Genomic DNA, 20,169 nt, shown 5'->3' with positions numbered 1-20,169 from the left:
CACCGCCCAAGCTGCAGAAGGCAAAGGCAGGGACTCTGAGAACGAAGAGCCACCCACTGTGGGAAAACATTGGGTTTGAGACCATCTAAGGCACCTGAAGGTGCACAAGTCTGTGGGACCCGATGAGATCCATCCGTGGGTCCTGAAGGAACTGGCGGATGAAGTTGCTAAGCCACTCTCCATCGTATTTGAGAAGTCGTGGCAGTCCGGTGAAGTTCCCACTGACTGGAAAAGGGGAAACATAACCCCCATTTTTAAAAAGGGAAAAAAGGAAGGCCCGGGGAACTACAGGCCAGTCAGCCTCACCTCTGTGCCTGGGAAGATCATGGAGCAGATCCTCCTGGAAGCTATGCTAAGGCACATGGAGGACAGGGAGGTGATTCGAGAGAGCCAGCATGGCTTCACCAAGGGCAAGTCCTGCCTGACTAACCTAGTGGCCTTCTAGGATGGAGTGACTACATCAGTGGACACGGGAAGGGCTACAGATGTCGTCTATCTGGACCTCTGTAAGGCCTTTGACACGGTCCCCCACAACATCCTTCTCTCTAAACTGGAGAGGTATGGATTTGATGGGTGGACTGTCCGGCGGGTGAGGAATTGGTTGGATGGTCGCATCCAGAGGGTAGTAGTCAACGGCTCAATGTCCAGATGGAGACTGGTGACGAGTGGCGTCCCGCAGGGGTCCGTATTGGGACCGGTACTGTTTAATATCTTCATCAGTGACATAGACAGTGGGATCGAGTGCACCCTCAGCAAGTTTGCAGATGACACCAAGCTGAGTGGTGTGGCCGACACGCCTGAGGGACGGGATGCCATCCAGAGGGACCTGGACAAGCTTGAGAAGTGGGCCTGTGTGAACCTCATGAGGTTCAACAAGGCCAAGTGCAAGGGCCTGCACCTGGGTCGGAGCAACCCCCGGTATCAATACAGGCTGGGGGATGAAGGGATTGAGAGCAGCCCTGCCAAGAAGGACTTGGGGGTACTGGCGGATGAAAAGCTGGACATAAGCCAGCAATGTGCGCTCACAGCCCAGGCGGCCAACCGTATCCTGGGCTGCATCAAAAGAAGCGCGGCCAGCAGGTCGAGGGAGGTGATTCTGCCCCTCTGCTCCGCTCTGGTGAGACCCCACCTGGAGTACTGCGCCCAGCTCTGGTGCCCTCAGCACAAGAAAGACACGGACCTGTTGGAGCGGGTCCAGAAGAGGGCCACAAAAATGATGAGGGGGATGGAACACCTCTCCTATGAAGAAAGGCTGAGAGAGTTGGGGTTATTCAGCCTGGAGAGGAGAAGGCTTCGGGGAGACCTTATTTTAGCCTTTCAATACTTAAAGTAGACTTATAAGATGGGGACAAACTTTTTAGCAGGGCCTGTAGCGATAGGACAAGGGGGAATGGTTTTAAACTAAAGGGGAGTAGATTTAGACTAGATATAAGGAAGAAAATTTTTACCGTGAGGGTGGTGAAGGGAACAGGTTGCCCAGAGAGGTGGTAGATGCCCCATCCCTGGAAACATTCAAGGTCAGGTTGGACGGGGCTCTGAGCAACCTGATCTAGCTGAAGATGTCCCTGCTCATTGCAGGGGGGTTGGACTAGATGACCTTTAAAGGTCCCTTCCAACCCAAACTATTCTATGATTCTATGAACTTTGCTTATTTTCAAGAAAAAAAAATACCCCGTAGTCATTGTAAATAAAGCTATTTTTATCTCTATCAAAGACTTGGTTATGGAAAAAAACATCTAAAGAAATACTGTTTCAGTGTTCAAATATGATTGCCTTCTGACACAGTGGCTCTACTTCATGTCCAAGTTTGGAATCACAGCATTTTTATTACATATATTTTATGAACTTGTAATAAGGGGGAAAAAAGGATCCATTCCCATCCTTGTTTCCCTGAGGATATGCTAAATTTTAGCTATGAGACTGTCAAATCAACTACAGCAGGAATAAGTTTAAGCACAGAATCAAAACCTTTTCACAATCTTTAATTTCTTTTCAGTGTTCAAGCACAAAAATGTATAGAAACAACTAGCATGGCAAATCAAGACTTTAAATTACTTTACAGAAAAATGACATAAGATTGTTTCATAGCTCAAACAACCTAGCAATCAGAAACCCTGTGTGCTGGTTTCGGCTGGGGTAGAGTTAATTTTCTTCATAGCAGCCAGTATGGGGCTATGTTTTGGATTTGTGCTGGAAACAGTGTTGATAACACAGGGATGTTTTCGTTATTGCTGAGCAGGGCTTACACAGAGTCAAGGCCTTCTCTGCTTCTCACGCCACCCCACCAGCGAGTAGGCTGGGGGTGCACAAGAAGTTGGGAGGGGACACAGCGGGGACAGCTGACCCCAACTGGCCAAAGGGATATTCCACACCATATAACGTCATGCTCAGCAATAAAAACTGGGGAAAGAAGGAAGGGGGGGATGTTCGGAGTGATGGCGTTTGTCTTCCCAAGTAACCGTTACGCGTGATGGAGCCCTGCTTTCCTGGAGATGGCTGAACATCTGCCTGCCGATGGGAAGTAGCGAATGAATTCCTTGTTTTGCTTTACTTGCGTGTGCGGCTTTTGCTTTCCCTATTAAACTGTCTTTATCTCAATCCACGAGTTTTCTCACTTTTACTCTTCTGATTCTCTCCCCCATCCCACTGTGGGGGGAGTGAGCGAGCAGCTGTGTGGGGCTTAGTTGCTGGCTGGGGTTAAAACCACGACACCCTGATGCACATATAACTAGTGCATAAGCAAAAACATAGTTATTTATCTTCTCTTACAGCTAAATTAAATGCTGCATCTCTCTGTCTCATAGGGCTGCTAGGAGTCCAGATGTTTTAATTGTTTTGAGGTTTTTTTAGAAGGAAAGGTCAATAAAGCACAAAGCCATGTTATATTACCGTTACTGGCATACGAAGAAAGGAATGTTATTTTAAGAGAGTATTAACGTGGTAGCTCTGTTTTACCCTAATGCATTTTCATTAAAAAATGCTATTACCACGCTGTAAGTTATATTTAAGCCATAATCTACATAAAGGTGCAAACATCCAAAACCACATAGACATATGTAATAAAATGATCTTACTTACATTGGCAGGAAACTCGGTATCTATGTTTATGTCTGAAGTTTTGAAACCAAATCTGCTACAGGAGGAGCCATACAATCTTAATGAGCACTCTGCAATGAAAATAATTAGACTGCACTTACTCTATATCTAATTCTACATCTGTAGCTACTTTACAGAATCGCCTGTAGATCTTAAACCTACATCTAGCTTTGATAGCCACAGGAAATGGAGAAGGGTCCTCCAGCAGCACGGAGCTGAGTTAGCAAGTCCTACCTCCCACACTGTAGCTAGTAACTCCCACGCTGTAGCTAATAAAGGCTTATCGTGAAGATCAAATGTCCTGTTCATCTTCACTTACACTACAAGTCTGTTTGGGTCATTAGCACCCACTGTAATTTAATTCTGATATGGGGCTACTTTGTCACATCATGTCATTCAGCAGAATACAATAACTATAGCGTTTTAGTATTTAACTAGTCAAGGTTTTTAATTAAATTTTCACCTTTGATTTTTAAGTTGGCATATCTAGTATTTAAAAACAAATTGCAAATAATACCTGGCAATTTTTGACACAGTAAGTTTTCCATCACTGTTTTAATGTTGAGCCTTTTTTCTAAATCTTCATTATTTAAGCCAAATTCTTGCACTACATTTTCAATAGCAACACCAATAGCTCGTAGCTGGGAAGGTGTTGAAGGAGGCAGGGTAGTCAGCAACTGTTCTTCTCCCTTTTCCTTTAAAGATAAGACAACTAATGTTTTAATGATTCTCTTCAGTTGCTTAATGTGTTAGAATGAATGCAAGCAATTCATCCCAATTAACACCACCACAGGTTTTCGAGATAGCAGAGGTAATTGGAAACAAGTACATCAAGAGAGAAACTATAACAGATACAAAGAATTAGATATTCCAGAAGGCTTCTGCAATGTGCAAAGGTATATATACGTATATTTGGAACAGGGAACAAAAAAGTCACCAACCCCTTCATCTCCTATGAAGCAGGAAAGGGTAGGAGTTAAAGAGGGAAAAAATGGAAAACCTGCCCAAGACAATTATTTTTTGTCCAGTTCAAGCTGAGAAAGTAAGAGGGATCAGAAGATTAATTAAAAACAGAAAGTAAAATTGAGTTTATACTGGAAGTTATTTTGATGTTTGATTATGTTCAAAACAAACCTATCATTATTTCTTTTTATGCACAGACACACCTATAATACTCCACAAGCTCTGAATTTCATTTACAGTATTTCTGAATGGCAATCTTCACCTAGACACATAAGTTATAATTTTTAATTCTGCCACGCCAACTGTATTTGCTTACTGTTAACTCCTTGTTGCTCTGGACTTGATCAAAACATTTCATTGTTGAAATATGCCAATAAAATATACACTAAGAAGAAAAACATAATTATTCTATTAGAACAATTAACAGCAAAATAGAAGAGTCAGTTGGTACAGCTTTTTTATTGTGCTTAAATCACTAGTATCAAAATATTACTAAACTATACTTTAAATGATGACTTCCATCAATAATAGACAGGAAAAGGTACAAATTAAATTCCAAAGGTAAGGGTAGAAGCAAAGACCAGGTCCCAAGTTTATTCTTTTTACCAGCATCGCTAAAGAATACTTTTGAGAAGCATGAGTTTCAAACACGGTTAAAAAAAAAAAATTAAAAATAATAATAAAAAAAAAAGAAAATGTTAGAAGTAATGCAGTTTCCTTGTCATTACCAGGATAAGGATAGTTTCATCAATCTGTGCTTTATACTTCTTTTACCATCCTTAACTCACCTTTATGCTTTTCTTGTGTCTTTTCTCTCTAATATGCTTATGAGCAAAGGCCACTGACTCAATCAAAACACTGATACCGAATATAAAGAAATACTAAGGAGACATATGGTTCTCTTTGTCGAAACAAAGTAGCTAAATGTTCCGTGGATAGATAGACTGGACATTCCGTAGATAAAAGGAAGCCTTGAAGCTCTGTGTACAGGGGTGGAATAGATAAGGAAGTTATGCTGAAATCAGCTAGTTAGTGCAACTGGGCCAAAAGACAAACTGTGCAGGCGAAAAGACTGAGTTCAATTAGTGGACACGGTGAGGAAGACTATCGACGACCACCAGAGGACCCTGAAAGACCACCAATGAACGTAAGAGCGCATGAGTTAAAGACTTTTACATATGTTAATGAGTTCCAGGAAGTAACATGAATATGCTAATGAAATCTAATGAATACGTATATTCTGATTGTACATAACTCTGGTAATTGAGAGATTCGGCACGCACACTAGGTGGAGCGATCCCCTGCGCGCCCGGCGCCGCAATAAAGAATGCCTGCTTTCTAAAACTCCAAATTGAGTCTTAGAGAGTTTTTCATCTGCCATCTTACGGTAACAACATCACACAATTTGCAGGTGTATTTTGCTGATGGGTAGCTTCGAGGTCGCTAAAATAAAGATAAAAAATCCTAAAATATAGAAAAATATTACCTTCGTTTCATTCAATACCCCTGCTAAATTGAGTGATGGTAACCGAAATCCAGAAACATGCACTCTAGCTTTCCCAACTCCATTGTTACAGTGAAAGTTTGAATATCAAATATAATATCAGAAGAACAGTGATACCAGGTCAATCAAATCCAACATCTTGTCTTTTTGTAAGGGACGAGGCCCACGTGGCTGTGCTGTAAGCACAGACAATGCCCCAGGAAAGGCTCCAGAAGCCAGCCACGGGGAGGGGCCCAGTGTCACTCTCCGTGACTGACTAATGTCTCAACCACTCCTGGAGCTGGGGTGAGAGAAGACTCTAGAAACCTTGGGCTGGAGCCAATAAATAGGGGCGCACGTGAGCCCCCTCAAGGGCACTCTCCACACTGATACACCTCCCCCTGTTGGCAGGTCCGACGCTGGATCCAGGATTGGTGATTTCTTGATCTCTCTCTCTCTCTCTACCTCTCTCCTGCTTCCCAGCTCTCTCTTCCTCTCTCTTCCCCTCCTCCTTCTTGCTCTCTGCTTTTGATGTTGCTAAGTAATACAAGGCCTACCTCAACTCCTCACAAAGCCGCTTAGCTTGTATTATATATATTAAGACATAGAAGGTTGATGCTTATAGAAGTGTTTGTGCCATTAAAGTTGGAGTTTGTGTTTGGACCTTGAGTGTTATTTCACCTTAATCCACACCGAGGGGATTTGTGGATCTCAGTCACTCTCCCCTTCCCGCAGGTGGGATGTGACGCTTTTACAGAGGAAAATACCCAATACCCAAGGAAGAATATATTAACTGAGCAAGCATATAATGAAACTTTTCTGGTACACTGCCCCAGCCTCTAATGTTCTGACATTAAATTTGTGAACTATAAGAGCAGCCTATTTTATGCTTAACTTGCTTCCATAAATTTGTGTGTTTGATTTTTTTTTTTACACTTAAAACTCATACGAAAAGGATTTAGACTAAGATTTAATATAGTAAAAAGAAAAAAAGGATAATTTGCCTTCTCTTGGCAATTCATTAACAGCACCAATTTTGTTTGTTACCTCAATTATATAACTACGCTTATTAGTATCCTCTAGATCATATTTACAGATTAAAAAATAGGGGAGGACTATATAGGTAACGACAGTAGTACCTTCTTCAGTCTATAAATGCAGTCCCGCTTCAATCGTTCTTCAGCTTGCTGCAACCCTAGAAGTTCCTTTGTAGATAGCACAGATTCATTTGTGACAGGACCAACCACTTCATCTTGATCATACTCATCCTTTCTAGTTCTTCTTGATCTCCTTGGTTGCTTCTTTGTTTCTTATAAAGAGTTAAAACAAAAGAGTAGTATGTGTGTGTTAAGTAGTGATTGGTCAAATCACGTTGTACCTGAATGCTTGAAAGCTGTAAGAACCATGTGTAAAACCGCATTTAGGTGCCCCAATTTGAATGGGACACCTCATGCTCATGAATAAAGAATTACTCTTTTAATTCTATACTTTGTGTCCTAGCCTCTCTCCTCTGTTGGCATGGGCCAGTTTCAAAATTTTCATGACAATAGCATACTCCATCCGTGGCACACAGCGTACGGGGGTACCACTTAGAGGCACCCTGCTCCCAAAGGGGCTTCACTAGCTGATATACCTCTCCACTGGAGCTAGCACCTCATCTCTGACAATGTATGGGAGCCGACACCTTCCCCCCCAGTCTCTGGTTCATAGGCTGCATACGGTGGAGGGAAGAGAAGGGAACAGCAGCCTGCACCAAGCTTTTAGAGGAAGTCGGGGCAACGTGGCACAGTTGAATGTTCTCTGTAGGTTAAGGCCCACTGTAAAGGGGTGATGACTGCGGTCCCCCTCCAAGGGGGGAGGTCCCTTTTGCTTACAGCGCCCACCAATGGCCACCGCCTGCAGTGTCATGGTAGCAGGGCTGCGAGGCCCTCTATGCGCACTGCCGGGTGGGGGGAGGCAGGGCCTGGGCTGCTGGAAGGGCTGCGCAGACAGTGTCGCTGAGGGATTGGGGCTGTTTCTGCTGCAGCACGATGGTGGGGTGTTGGTAGTCGGGTGAGTGCTCTTCTCTTAGCGGTTGGGTGAATCTGTCTTCGGCAACGAGTGAGAGTTCTCCAGCCTTCCTGGTGCCGTCTCCTCTCCTCTGGATGTCATCAAGACTTGCTTGCCTTGATGTCATTACAAAGCTGGGGCTTTGATTGTTAACATCTCGACAAATAATAACCAGTGCACTTATGTTTATCAGTGGATTATTTTAAAATACTACTTTAATTTTTTAATTTCTAGGTGTGAATCATTAAATTGAACAGTAATAATAATGGGAGATGCTGCAAAACCTTGCTTTGCCAAACAAAATAAGGAACAGGAAATGCTACATGAAGAAGAGCTAAAAGGGAATCTCTTACAGAAAGACTACCAAGTCATGGATGATTACGGAAACGGCCATAGCAATAAAATAGATATTAGCCTTCAAGACAAAAAGGGAACGCCAGCTCATTATGGAAACAGTCCCAGATGAGGGCCGAGTAATGTTTTGAGTAGTCCAAATTCACTTAAACACATCACTCACAATCAAGGGTCAAAGTTAAATGATACCCCAAAAGACCAAATTAAGTAGTGGATCTCTGATGACCATTGTGGTTGTTCTGACAGCTGGAGAGAGTATCCATCTGCAGTCTGGATTCCCATGCTTAATAGGACAAGAAAGGACTCTCTTCATGAGGTTGAAGGTGCAGAGAACAGAAATGTAAGATGACAGCTTCAGAAAAACTTAAGTGAAGACATGTCAGACATGCAGAAAGGAAGCTCTGGCAATTAACATGCTTGTTTATTTTTTACTTAGCTGTTCAGTGAAGTAACTTTCTGTGTATATTACTGAAAAGTATAATTTCAAGATTCATTGTTAAAGCAGTAAATGACTTTTGTTCTGTATCACTTTGCAAACTATTGACTGTACTATACTCCAGCACTTTAAACAAATTGTTGCAGCATATGATACAGAACTTGTTTTATAAATTGTGTTGGCTTGGTAAATTGGTTTATAAGTGGTAGGAATAAGTAGATTGCAACATCTGTGTAACATCCCTGTCTGCAGTTTTCTAGGTACAATTTGACTGAATCTGTCAAGGCTGATAAGGGGTGTTTCAGTTAAGTTGGTACAGAATGAGATTATGGAGCTAATAATAAGGTCCCTAACTATATCTTAATGAAGATTAAAAACAATGCATCGTAAGTATTGTGAGGACTTAATACTAGTAAGAGGCAGTAATATAGCAATAATAAATAAATAGAAACCCCCCACTAATTTTCTGTGCATGTTGAACTTCCCAAGGGACAATTGATACTAATAATGAGAGTACAAACCCTAAATAGTGAAATGCAGAGGAGAACTGGGGGGCAGGGAAGGAGACGGAGGAAGATGAAGTCATCAATATCATCAGCTCTTCATTGAACTTGTGTACCGGAAAGAAGTGCAAGTAGACCAAGAGTTAACTGTCCTTTCCCTTGGTATCAGCTGTCACTAAAAAGATAAACTGTGAGCAGGTGCCTGGTGTCTCTCATTGTTAGAAGCAAGTTGTACACTTAAGCTCAACCTCAGAGGAGGAAAGAGAAAGAAGGACACATAGAAAGCAGAAACTACATAAAATTTAACAATCCCCAATCTTTCTACAGAAGGAAAGAGGGGGGTGTGATAACAGTCTTCATTATTTTCTCAATACCTTTTAGATAACTGTAATAATCAGTTTTGGATGCTTCTAATGGATGGGATACAAAGCAATGGGCCTAAAGTTCAGCAAGAAAGATTCAGGTGAGGAATAAAAAGAAAGTTTCTAATGGTAACAGACTCCATGAACTAGTGAAGTACTGGAAAGGTTGTCTGGGGAGCTCATGGAGTCTGTACCTAAAGGCCTTTAAGAACAGGTTAGGCAAACATCACTCAGGATTGACAAAGTTCACTTCATCCTGCTGGGAAGCAGAGGCATGGAATAGCTCACCTCTTGAGTTCCCTTCAAAAGCTCTAATTCGATGGCAAGTAAAAAACAAATGCTAAAAATGTTTCTTATGGAATTTCCTTTTACTTGAAGTCTTTTATGCACTTGTCTTTCTTCTACCTTTTTACTGATCTGATTGCCACTCATAATGAGGGAGTCTAACAAATTTGAGGTGCTGATTCTTCTGCATGACGTTTAACTTTAACTTGCCTTTAATACTTTATTTAGTCATTAGCCTATAATTATATTGCCACTATTGTAACTGCCAAATAATATGAAAGTATTTATTTACTTCATAATTTTTTTAAGTTACTTAGTGCTCACAGAAATAAGCAATAAGTAGGTATGTGTCACAGACTTCTGCAAAGAAATGTATTAAATACACTTCTTCATCCAAGTTCTGTCTACACTGATTAGTAAAAATCTAACCAAACAACTGCTGTAGGTCTTTGGAATTTTAACATGAGAGTCATTATGGAAAACAGAAGGGACATGTAAAGTTAAAAGGTTTAGTTCAACTTCTTTCTGCTTTTTGGGTCTTGCATTGGAGTACTGTCCCTACAAACTATGAAGACTTAGTTCTGTTCTGTTTATTCCAGCATAAACTCATATTGCTGCTGAAAGGAATTGTATTACCATTCTTACTCCGTTCCTGTTGACAACACTAGCACATGCATGCTGTGCAGTGAACTGAATAAAAGAAGTGATTGAAAACTTACAACCAGGTTGTTTCCCTTTTGCCAATTATTAAAGACAAAAATTGCAGTTGCCGGGGGGGGGGGGAATCTTTGTAAACATATTTGGTAGGGGGTTCTGCTTTATCTTTATTTTTTAAATTATTACAAATGAAAACCTTATGCTATGATAAGGGTTTCAGAGTTTAAGAAAGTTGCATAAACTTTCTCAGAAGCGCTCGGAACTTGAGAAATTCCATACATCTGGACATCCTGTATAGATACTTTAGATTACATTTTACCTTTCACTTATTCTGTGCATGAAAAATCTGTCCTGCATATATTCATTCCCAAGATCCATTTTACATGTATTCTTTAAACCAGTAGCAATTCCTTTTTTCAAAAAGGATGACAAAGTATATTTAAAATAGAAGTTATGTTTATATTAATTTGTTCCAGAACTTTTGCAGTAAACATAACAAGCTTTCCAAGCATGTTTATTATGCAAGATACGTAGATTTATTAACCAAAGTGTGTGAATACTTAGCAAGTTAGTTAATTATTGGTATGTGTAGCCCAAAGGGGCTGCTATTTTTTTTTCCAGTTGTCTGTTTAAGAATGTGAAGGCAATACTGATCCATATGCTGCTTTAACTGAAAGGCAAGTACACATTAACAGGCAGTTGTTACTGCCAGTAATAATTCGTTGTATATCAGCGAACCTGCTGCAGTGCTATATCTTAGTGCTCTTAGCTCTTACAAATAAAAAAAAAAAATCATTCAAATTTGCCTATAATCAGTAATTCTGTGATATTAGTAGTCTGTGGGTCAGCTGATTTTTCTACTTCTTTCTCTATCTAAGCCTCACCAAGCATCCTGAAATCTTTGGACATGTTGAATTTCTTTTCATTCTAATGATATACAGGTATGCCTCAGGTAGGCAGTGAAATATATTGCATTTAGTTTTATTTTTTTGTCAGTTTTAACAAAGCTATCTAAATAAGGTTGATGACTTTTTTTTTTAATTAGACAAACTGTTGTTTCTTAGTAGTTAGTGAGAGTCAACATACAGTATCTTTGTTTTATGACAAATATACGCTCTTGCTATTATCAGACTTGCACAGAACAGGCAAGGAAACCATACAAGGTATGCGATTTGTATCTTCTTTGGTTAGCACATAAGCAGAATGGAAATTAAGAAGAAGAAAAAACCCAAAACACCGTGTGGTACTCTGAAGTTACCTGTTTGCTCTCATAACTAACTCTTTATAAGAAACGAAGAAGCAACCAAGGAGATCAAGAAGAACTAGAAAGGATGAGTATGATCAAGATGAAGTGGTTGGTCCTGTCACAAATGAATCTGTGCTATCTACAAAGGAACTTCTAGGGTTGCAGCAAGCTGAAGAACAATTGAAGCGGGACTGCATTTATAGACTGAAGAAGGTACTACTGTCGTTACCTATATAGTCCTCCCCTATTTTTTAATCTGTAAATATGATCTAGAGGATACTAATAAGCGTAGTTATATAATTGAGGTAACAAACAAAATTGGTGCTGTTAATGAATTGCCAAGAGAAGGCAAATTATCCTTTTTTTCTTTTTACTATATTAAATCTTAGTCTAAATCCTTTTCGTATGAGTTTTAAGTGTAAAAAAAAAAATCAAACACACAAATTTATGGAAGCAAGTTAAGCATAAAATAGGCTGCTCTTATAGTTCACAAATTTAATGTCAGAACATTAGAGGCTGGGGCAGTGTACCAGAAAAGTTTCATTATATGCTTGCTCAGTTAATATATTCTTCCTTGGGTATTGGGTATTTCCCTCTGTAAAAGCGTCACATCCCACCTGCGGGAAGGGGAGAGTGACTGAGATCCACAAATCCCCTCGGTGTGGATTAAGGTGAAATAACACTCAAGGTCCAAACACAAACTCCAACTTTAATGGCACAAACACTTCTATAAGCATCAACCTTCTATGTCTTAATATATATAATACAAGCTAAGCGGCTTTGTGAGGAGTTGAGGTAGGCCTTGTATTACTTAGCAACATCAAAAGCAGAGAGCAAGAAGGAGGAGGGGAAGAGAGAGGAAGAGAGAGCTGGGAAGCAGGAGAGAGGTAGAGAGAGAGAGAGAGATCAAGAAATCACCAATCCTGGATCCAGCGTCGGACCTGCCAACAGGGGGAGGTGTATCAGTGTGGAGAGTGCCCTTGAGGGGGCTCACGTGCGCCCCTATTTATTGGCTCCAGCCCAAGGTTTCTAGAGTCTTCTCTCACCCCAGCTCCAGGAGTGGTTGAGACATTAGTCAGTCACGGAGAGTGACACTGGGCCCCTCCCCGTGGCTGGCTTCTGGAGCCTTTCCTGGGGCATTGTCTGTGCTTACAGCACAGCCACGTGGGCCTCGTCCCTTACAAAAAGACAAGATGTTGGATTTGATTGACCTGGTATCACTGTTCTTCTGATATTATATTTGATATTCAAACTTTCACTGTAACAATGGAGTTGGGAAAGCTAGAGTGCATGTTTCTGGATTTCGGTTACCATCACTCAATTTAGCAGGGGTATTGAATGAAACGAAGGTAATATTTTTCTATATTTTAGGATTTTTTATCTTTATTTTAGCGACCTCGAAGCTACCCATCAGCAAAATACACCTGCAAATTGTGTGATGTTGTTACCGTAAGATGGCAGATGAAAAACTCTCTAAGACTCAATTTGGAGTTTTAGAAAGCAGGCATTCTTTATTGCGGCGCCGGGCGCGCAGGGGATCGCTCCACCTAGTGTGCGTGCCGAATCTCTCAATTACCAGAGTTATGTACAATCAGAATATACGTATTCATTAGATTTCATTAGCATATTCATGTTACTTCCTGGAACTCATTAACATATGTAAAAGTCTTTAACTCATGCGCTCTTACGTTCATTGGTGGTCTTTCAGGGTCCTCTGGTGGTCGTCGATAGTCTTCCTCACCGTGTCCACTAATTGAACTCAGTCTTTTCGCCTGCACAGTTTGTCTTTTGGCCCAGTTGCACTAACTAGCTGATTTCAGCATAACTTCCTTATCTATTCCACCCCTGTACACAGAGCTTCAAGGCTTCCTTTTATCTACGGAATGTCCAGTCTATCTATCCACGGAACATTTAGCTACTTTGTTTCGACAAAGAGAACCATATGTCTCCTTAGTATTTCTTTATATTCGGTATCAGTGTTTTGATTGAGTCAGTGGCCTTTGCTCATAAGCATATTAGAGAGAAAAGACACAAGAAAAGCATAAAGGTGAGTTAAGGATGGTAAAAGAAGTATAAAGCACAGATTGATGAAACTATCCTTATCCTGGTAATGACAAGGAAACTGCATTACTTCTAACATTTTCTTTTTTTTTTATTATTATTTTTAATTTTTTTTTTTTAACCGTGTTTGAAACTCATGCTTCTCAAAAGTATTCTTTAGCGATGCTGGTAAAAAGAATAAACTTGGGACCTGGTCTTTGCTTCTACCCTTACCTTTGGAATTTAATTTGTACCTTTTCCTGTCTATTATTGATGGAAGTCATCATTTAAAGTATAGTTTAGTAATATTTTGATACTAGTGATTTAAGCACAATAAAAAAGCTGTACCAACTGACTCTTCTATTTTGCTGTTAATTGTTCTAATAGAATAATTATGTTTTTCTTCTTAGTGTATATTTTATTGGCATATTTCAACAATGAAATGTTTTGATCAAGTCCAGAGCAACAAGGAGTTAACAGTAAGCAAATACAGTTGGCGTGGCAGAATTAAAAATTATAACTTATGTGTCTAGGTGAAGATTGCCATTCAGAAATACTGTAAATGAAATTCAGAGCTTGTGGAGTATTATAGGTGTGTCTGTGCATAAAAAGAAATAATGATAGGTTTGTTTTGAACATAATCAAACATCAAAATAACTTCCAGTATAAACTCAATTTTACTTTCTGTTTTTAATTAATCTTCTGATCCCTCTTACTTTCTCAGCTTGAACTGGACAAAAAATAATTGTCTTGGGCAGGTTTTCCATTTTTTCCCTCTTTAACTCCTACCCTTTCCTGCTTCATAGGAGATGAAGGGGTTGGTGACTTTTTTGTTCCCTGTTCCAAATATACGTATATATACCTTTGCACATTGCAGAAGCCTTCTGGAATATCTAATTCTTTGTATCTGTTATAGTTTCTCTCTTGATGTACTTGTTTCCAATTACCTCTGCTATCTCGAAAACCTGTGGTGGTGTTAATTGGGATGAATTGCTTGCATTCATTCTAACACATTAAGCAACTGAAGAGAATCATTAAAACATTAGTTGTCTTATCTTTAAAGGAAAAGGGAGAAGAACAGTTGCTGACTACCCTGCCTCCTTCAACACCTTCCCAGCTACGAGCTATTGGTGTTGCTATTGAAAATGTAGTGCAAGAATTTGGCTTAAATAATGAAGATTTAGAAAAAAGGCTCAACATTAAAACAGTGATGGAAAACTTACTGTGTCAAAAATTGCCAGGTATTATTTGCAATTTGTTTTTAAATACTAGATATGCCAACTTAAAAATCAAAGGTGAAAATTTAATTAAAAACCTTGACTAGTTAAATACTAAAACGCTATAGTTATTGTATTCTGCTGAATGACATGATGTGACAAAGTAGCCCCATATCAGAATTAAATTACAGTGGGTGCTAATGACCCAAACAGACTTGTAGTGTAAGTGAAGATGAACAGGACATTTGATCTTCACGATAAGCCTTTATTAGCTACAGCGTGGGAGTTACTAGCTACAGTGTGGGAGGTAGGACTTGCTAACTCAGCTCCGTGCTGCTGGAGGACCCTTCTCCATTTCCTGTGGCTATCAAAGCTAGATGTAGGTTTAAGATCTACAGGCGATTCTGTAAAGTAGCTACAGATGTAGAATTAGATATAGAGTAAGTGCAGTCTAATTATTTTCATTGCAGAGTGCTCATTAAGATTGTATGGCTCCTCCTGTAGCAGATTTGGTTTCAAAACTTCAGACATAAACATAGATACCGAGTTTCCTGCCAATGTAAGTAAGATCATTTTATTACATATGTCTATGTGGTTTTGGATGTTTGCACCTTTATGTAGATTATGGCTTAAATATAACTTACAGCGTGGTAATAGCATTTTTTAATGAAAATGCATTAGGGTAAAACAGAGCTACCACGTTAATACTCTCTTAAAATAACATTCCTTTCTTCGTATGCCAGTAACGGTAATATAACATGGCTTTGTGCTTTATTGACCTTTCCTTCTAAAAAAACCTCAAAACAATTAAAACATCTGGACTCCTAGCAGCCCTATGAGACAGAGAGATGCAGCATTTAATTTAGCTGTAAGAGAAGATAAATAACTATGTTTTTGCTTATGCACTAGTTATATGTGCATCAGGGTGTCGTGGTTTTAACCCCAGCCAGCAACTAAGCCCCACACAGCTGCTCGCTCACTCCCCCCACAGTGGGATGGGGGAGAGAATCAGAAGAGTAAAAGTGAGAAAACTCGTGGATTGAGATAAAGACAGTTTAATAGGGAAAGCAAAAGCCGCACACGCAAGTAAAGCAAAACAAGGAATTCATTCGCTACTTCCCATCGGCAGGCAGATGTTCAGCCATCTCCAGGAAAGCAGGGCTCCATCACGCGTAACGGTTACTTGGGAAGACAAACGCCATCACTCCGAACATCCCCCCCTTCCTTCTTTCCCCAGTTTTTATTGCTGAGCATGACGTTATATGGTGTGGAATATCCCTTTGGCCAGTTGGGGTCAGCTGTCCCCGCTGTGTCCCCTCCCAACTTCTTGTGCACCCCCAGCCTACTCGCTGGTGGGGTGGCGTGAGAAGCAGAGAAGGCCTTGACTCTGTGTAAGCCCTGCTCAGCAATAACGAAAACATCCCTGTGTTATCAACACTGTTTCCAGCACAAATCCAAAACATAGCCCCATACTGGCTGCTATGAAGAAAATTAACTCTACCCCAGCCGAAACCAGCACACAGGGTTTCTGATTGCTAGGTTGTTTGAGCTATGAAACAATCTTATGTCATTTTTCTGTAAAGTAATTTAAAGTCTTGATTTGCCATGCTAGTTGTTTCTATACATTTTTGTGCTTGAACACTGAAAAGAAATTAAAGATTGTGAAAAGGTTTTGATTCTGTGCTTAAACTTATTCCTGCTGTAGTTGATTTGACAGTCTCATAGCTAAAATTTAGCATATCCTCAGGGAAACAAGGATGGGAATGGATCCTTTTTTCCCCCTTATTACAAGTTCATAAAATATATGTAATAAAAATGCTGTGATTCCAAACTTGGACATGAAGTAGAGCCACTGTGTCAGAAGGCAATCATATTTGAACACTGAAACAGTATTTCTTTAGATGTTTTTTTCCATAACCAAGTCTTTGATAGAGATAAAAATAGCTTTATTTACAATGACTACGGGGTATTTTTTTTTCTTGAAAATAAGCAAAGTTCATAGAATCATAGAATAGTTTGGGTTGGAAGGGACCTTTAAAGGTCATCTAGTCCAACCCCCCTGCAATGAGCAGGGACATCTTCAGCTAGATCAGGTTGCTCAGAGCCCCGTCCAACCTGACCTTGAATGTTTCCAGGGATGGGGCATCTACCACCTCTCTGGGCAACCTGTTCCCTTCACCACCCTCACGGTAAAAATTTTCTTCCTTATATCTAGTCTAAATCTACTCCCCTTTAGTTTAAAACCATTCCCCCTTGTCCTATCGCTACAGGCCCTGCTAAAAAGTTTGTCCCCATCTTATAAGTCTACTTTAAGTATTGAAAGGCTAAAATAAGGTCTCCCCGAAGCCTTCTCCTCTCCAGGCTGAATAACCCCAACTCTCTCAGCCTTTCTTCATAGGAGAGGTGTTCCATCCCCCTCATCATTTTTGTGGCCCTCTTCTGGACCCGCTCCAACAGGTCCGTGTCTTTCTTGTGCTGAGGGCACCAGAGCTGGGCGCAGTACTCCAGGTGGGGTCTCACCAGAGCGGAGCAGAGGGGCAGAATCACCTCCCTCGACCTGCTGGCCGCGCTTCTTTTGATGCAGCCCAGGATACGGTTGGCCGCCTGGGCTGTGAGCGCACATTGCTGGCTTATGTCCAGCTTTTCATCCGCCAGTACCCCCAAGTCCTTCTTGGCAGGGCTGCTCTCAATCCCTTCATCCCCCAGCCTGTATTGATACCGGGGGTTGCTCCGACCCAGGTGCAGGCCCTTGCACTTGGCCTTGTTGAACCTCATGAGGTTCACACAGGCCCACTTCTCAAGCTTGTCCAGGTCCCTCTGGATGGCATCCCGTCCCTCAGGCGTGTCGGCCACACCACTCAGCTTGGTGTCATCTGCAAACTTGCTGAGGGTGCACTCGATCCCACTGTCTATGTCACTGATGAAGATATTAAACAGTACCGGTCCCAATACGGACCCCTGCGGGACGCCACTCGTCACCAGTCTCCATCTGGACATTGAGCCGTTGACCACTACCCTCTGGATGCGACCATCCAACCAATTCCTCACCCGCCGGACAGTCCACCCATCAAATCCATACCTCTCCAGTTTAGAGAGAAGGATGTTGTGGGGGACCGTGTCAAAGGCCTTACAGAGGTCCAGATAGACGACATCTGTAGCCCTTCCCGTGTCCACTGATGTAGTCACTCCATCCTAGAAGGCCACTAGGTTAGTCAGGCAGGACTTGCCCTTGGTGAAGCCATGCTGGCTCTCTCGAATCACCTCCCTGTCCTCCATGTGCCTTAGCATAGCTTCCAGGAGGATCTGCTCCATGATCTTCCCAGGCACAGAGGTGAGGCTGACTGGCCTGTAGTTCCCCGGGCCTTCCTTTTTTCCCTTTTTAAAAATGGGGGTTATGTTTCCCCTTTTCCAGTCAGTGGGAACTTCACCGGACTGCCACGACTTCTCAAATACGATGGAGAGTGGCTTAGCAACTTCATCCGCCAGTTCCTTCAGGACCCGCGGATGGATCTCATCGGGTCCCACAGACTTGTGCACCTTCAGGTGCCTTAGATGGTCTCAAACCCAATGTTTTCCCACAGTGGGTGGCTCTTCGTTCTCAGAGTCCCTGCCTTTGCCTTCTGCAGCTTGGGCGGTGTGGCTCGAGCACTTGCCGGTGAAGACCGAGGCAAAAAAGTCATTGAGTACCTCCGCCTTCTCCGTATCCCGGGTAACCAGGTCTCCCGTTTCATTCCGGAGAGGGCCTGCATTTTCCCTCGTCTTCCTTTTATCCCCAACGTACCTATAGAATCTTTTCTCGTTGCCCTTGACGTCCCTGGCCAGATTTAATTCTATCAGGGCTTTAGCTTTCCTAACCTGATCCCTGGCTGCTCGGACAATTTCTCTGTATTCCTCCCAGGCTGCCTGTCCTTGCTTCCACCCTCTGTAGGCTTCCTTTTTGTGTTTGAGTTTGTCCAGGAGCTCCTTGTTCATCCACGCAGGCCTCCTGGCGTTTTTGCCGGGCTTCCTCTTTGTTGGGATGCATCGCTCCTGAGCTTGGAGGAGGTGATCCTTGAATATTACCCAGCTTTCTTGGGCCCCTCTTCCCTCCAGGGCTTTGTCCCATGGCACTTTACCAAGCAGATCCCTGAAGAGGCCAAAGTCTGCTCTCCTGAAGTCCAGGGCAGTGAGCTTGCTGTGCGCCCTCCTCGGTGCCCTAAGGATCTTGAACTCCACCATTTCGTGGTCGCTGCAGCCCAGGCTGCCCTTGAGCTTCACATTCCCCACCAGCCCCTCCTTGTTGGTGAGAACAAGGTCCAGCGTAGCACCTCTCCTCATTGGCTCCTCTACCACTTGGAGAAGGAAGCTATCATCGATGCATTCCAGGAACCTCCTGGATTGCTTATGCCCTGCCGTGTTGTCCCTCCAACAGATGTCGGGGTGGTTGAAGTCCCCCATGAGGACCAGGGCTTGTGAGCGTGAGGCTGCTCCTATCTGTCCATAGAGGGCCTCATCCGCTCGGTCTTCCTGGTCAGGTGGCCTGTAGCAGACCCCCACCGTAATGTCACCTGTCCCTGCCTTCCCTTTAATCCTGACCCATAAGCTCTCGGTTGGCTCCTCATCCATCCCCAGGCAGAGCTCCATGCACTCCAGCTGGTCATTGGCATAGAGGGTGACACCCCCTCCTCGTCTCCCCTGCCTGTCCTTCCTAAAGAGCCTGTATCCTTCCATCCTAACACGCCAATCATAGGAGCCATCCCACCACGTCTCCGTGATGCCAATAAGGTCGTAGCCCTGCAGGCATGCGCACATCTCTAACTCCTCTTGTTTATTCCCCATGCTATGTGCGTTTGCATAGAGGCATTTAAGTTGGGCCCCCGATGAAGCTGTCTTACTGGCTGGAGTTCCTTTGTGCTGCTCTTCAGGTGCTCTCCTGCTGACCTGTGATCCTTCTCCAGGCTCTGGGCATCTATTGCTGGCCCTGGCATCAAACTGGTAGGAGTGGGATGGATTGAGGTTCCCCTCCCCCGGCATCTCTAGTTTAAAGCCCTCTTCACCAGCTTGGCAAGCCTATGACCGAAGATGCTCTTCCCCTCCTCTGACAGATGGACCGTGTCAGCCCCCAGTAGACCAGGTTTCTCAAAGCGAGTCCCATGGTCTAAGTAGCCGAACCCCTGGCTGTGGCACCATGTTCCTTTTGATATTGTTACCGTAAATCGGCAGATGATAAACTCTCTAAGACTCAATTTGGAGTTTTAGAAAGCAGGCATTCTTTATTATGGCCGGGTGCAAGGTGGAATTCCACAAATCAAGCACACCTATGGCTAGATTACCGTTATATTTATACACAAGAATTACAAGGTAGTACACTCCCAGTTACAATGATTGGTTAGTGATTTACATACACTTATAATATCTGCTGTGTCATTCTCTTCTGTTACTACGCTTGCGCAGGGGAAGGGTCTTCACCTGGGCAAGGGTCGTCTTGACCTGTGGGTG

The 20,169-nt window shown here is 42.3% G+C and overlaps 1 pseudogene; it reads left to right on the top strand.

Annotated features, from left to right (window-relative positions):
• Positions 1 to 7,856: 7,856 nt before the first annotated feature.
• LOC143172194 (terminal uridylyltransferase 7-like) overlaps positions 7,857 to 20,169 on the top strand; it is a 78,773-nt pseudogene continuing 66,460 nt past the window's right edge.

The sequence above is a fragment of the Aptenodytes patagonicus genome, chromosome W (genome assembly GCF_965638725.1).
Source record: "Aptenodytes patagonicus chromosome W, bAptPat1.pri.cur, whole genome shotgun sequence".
In the NCBI taxonomy this organism is placed as follows: Eukaryota; Metazoa; Chordata; class Aves; order Sphenisciformes; family Spheniscidae; genus Aptenodytes; species Aptenodytes patagonicus.
The sequence above is the reverse complement of the archived record's forward strand: the minus strand, read 5'-3'. Positions and strand labels throughout refer to the sequence as shown.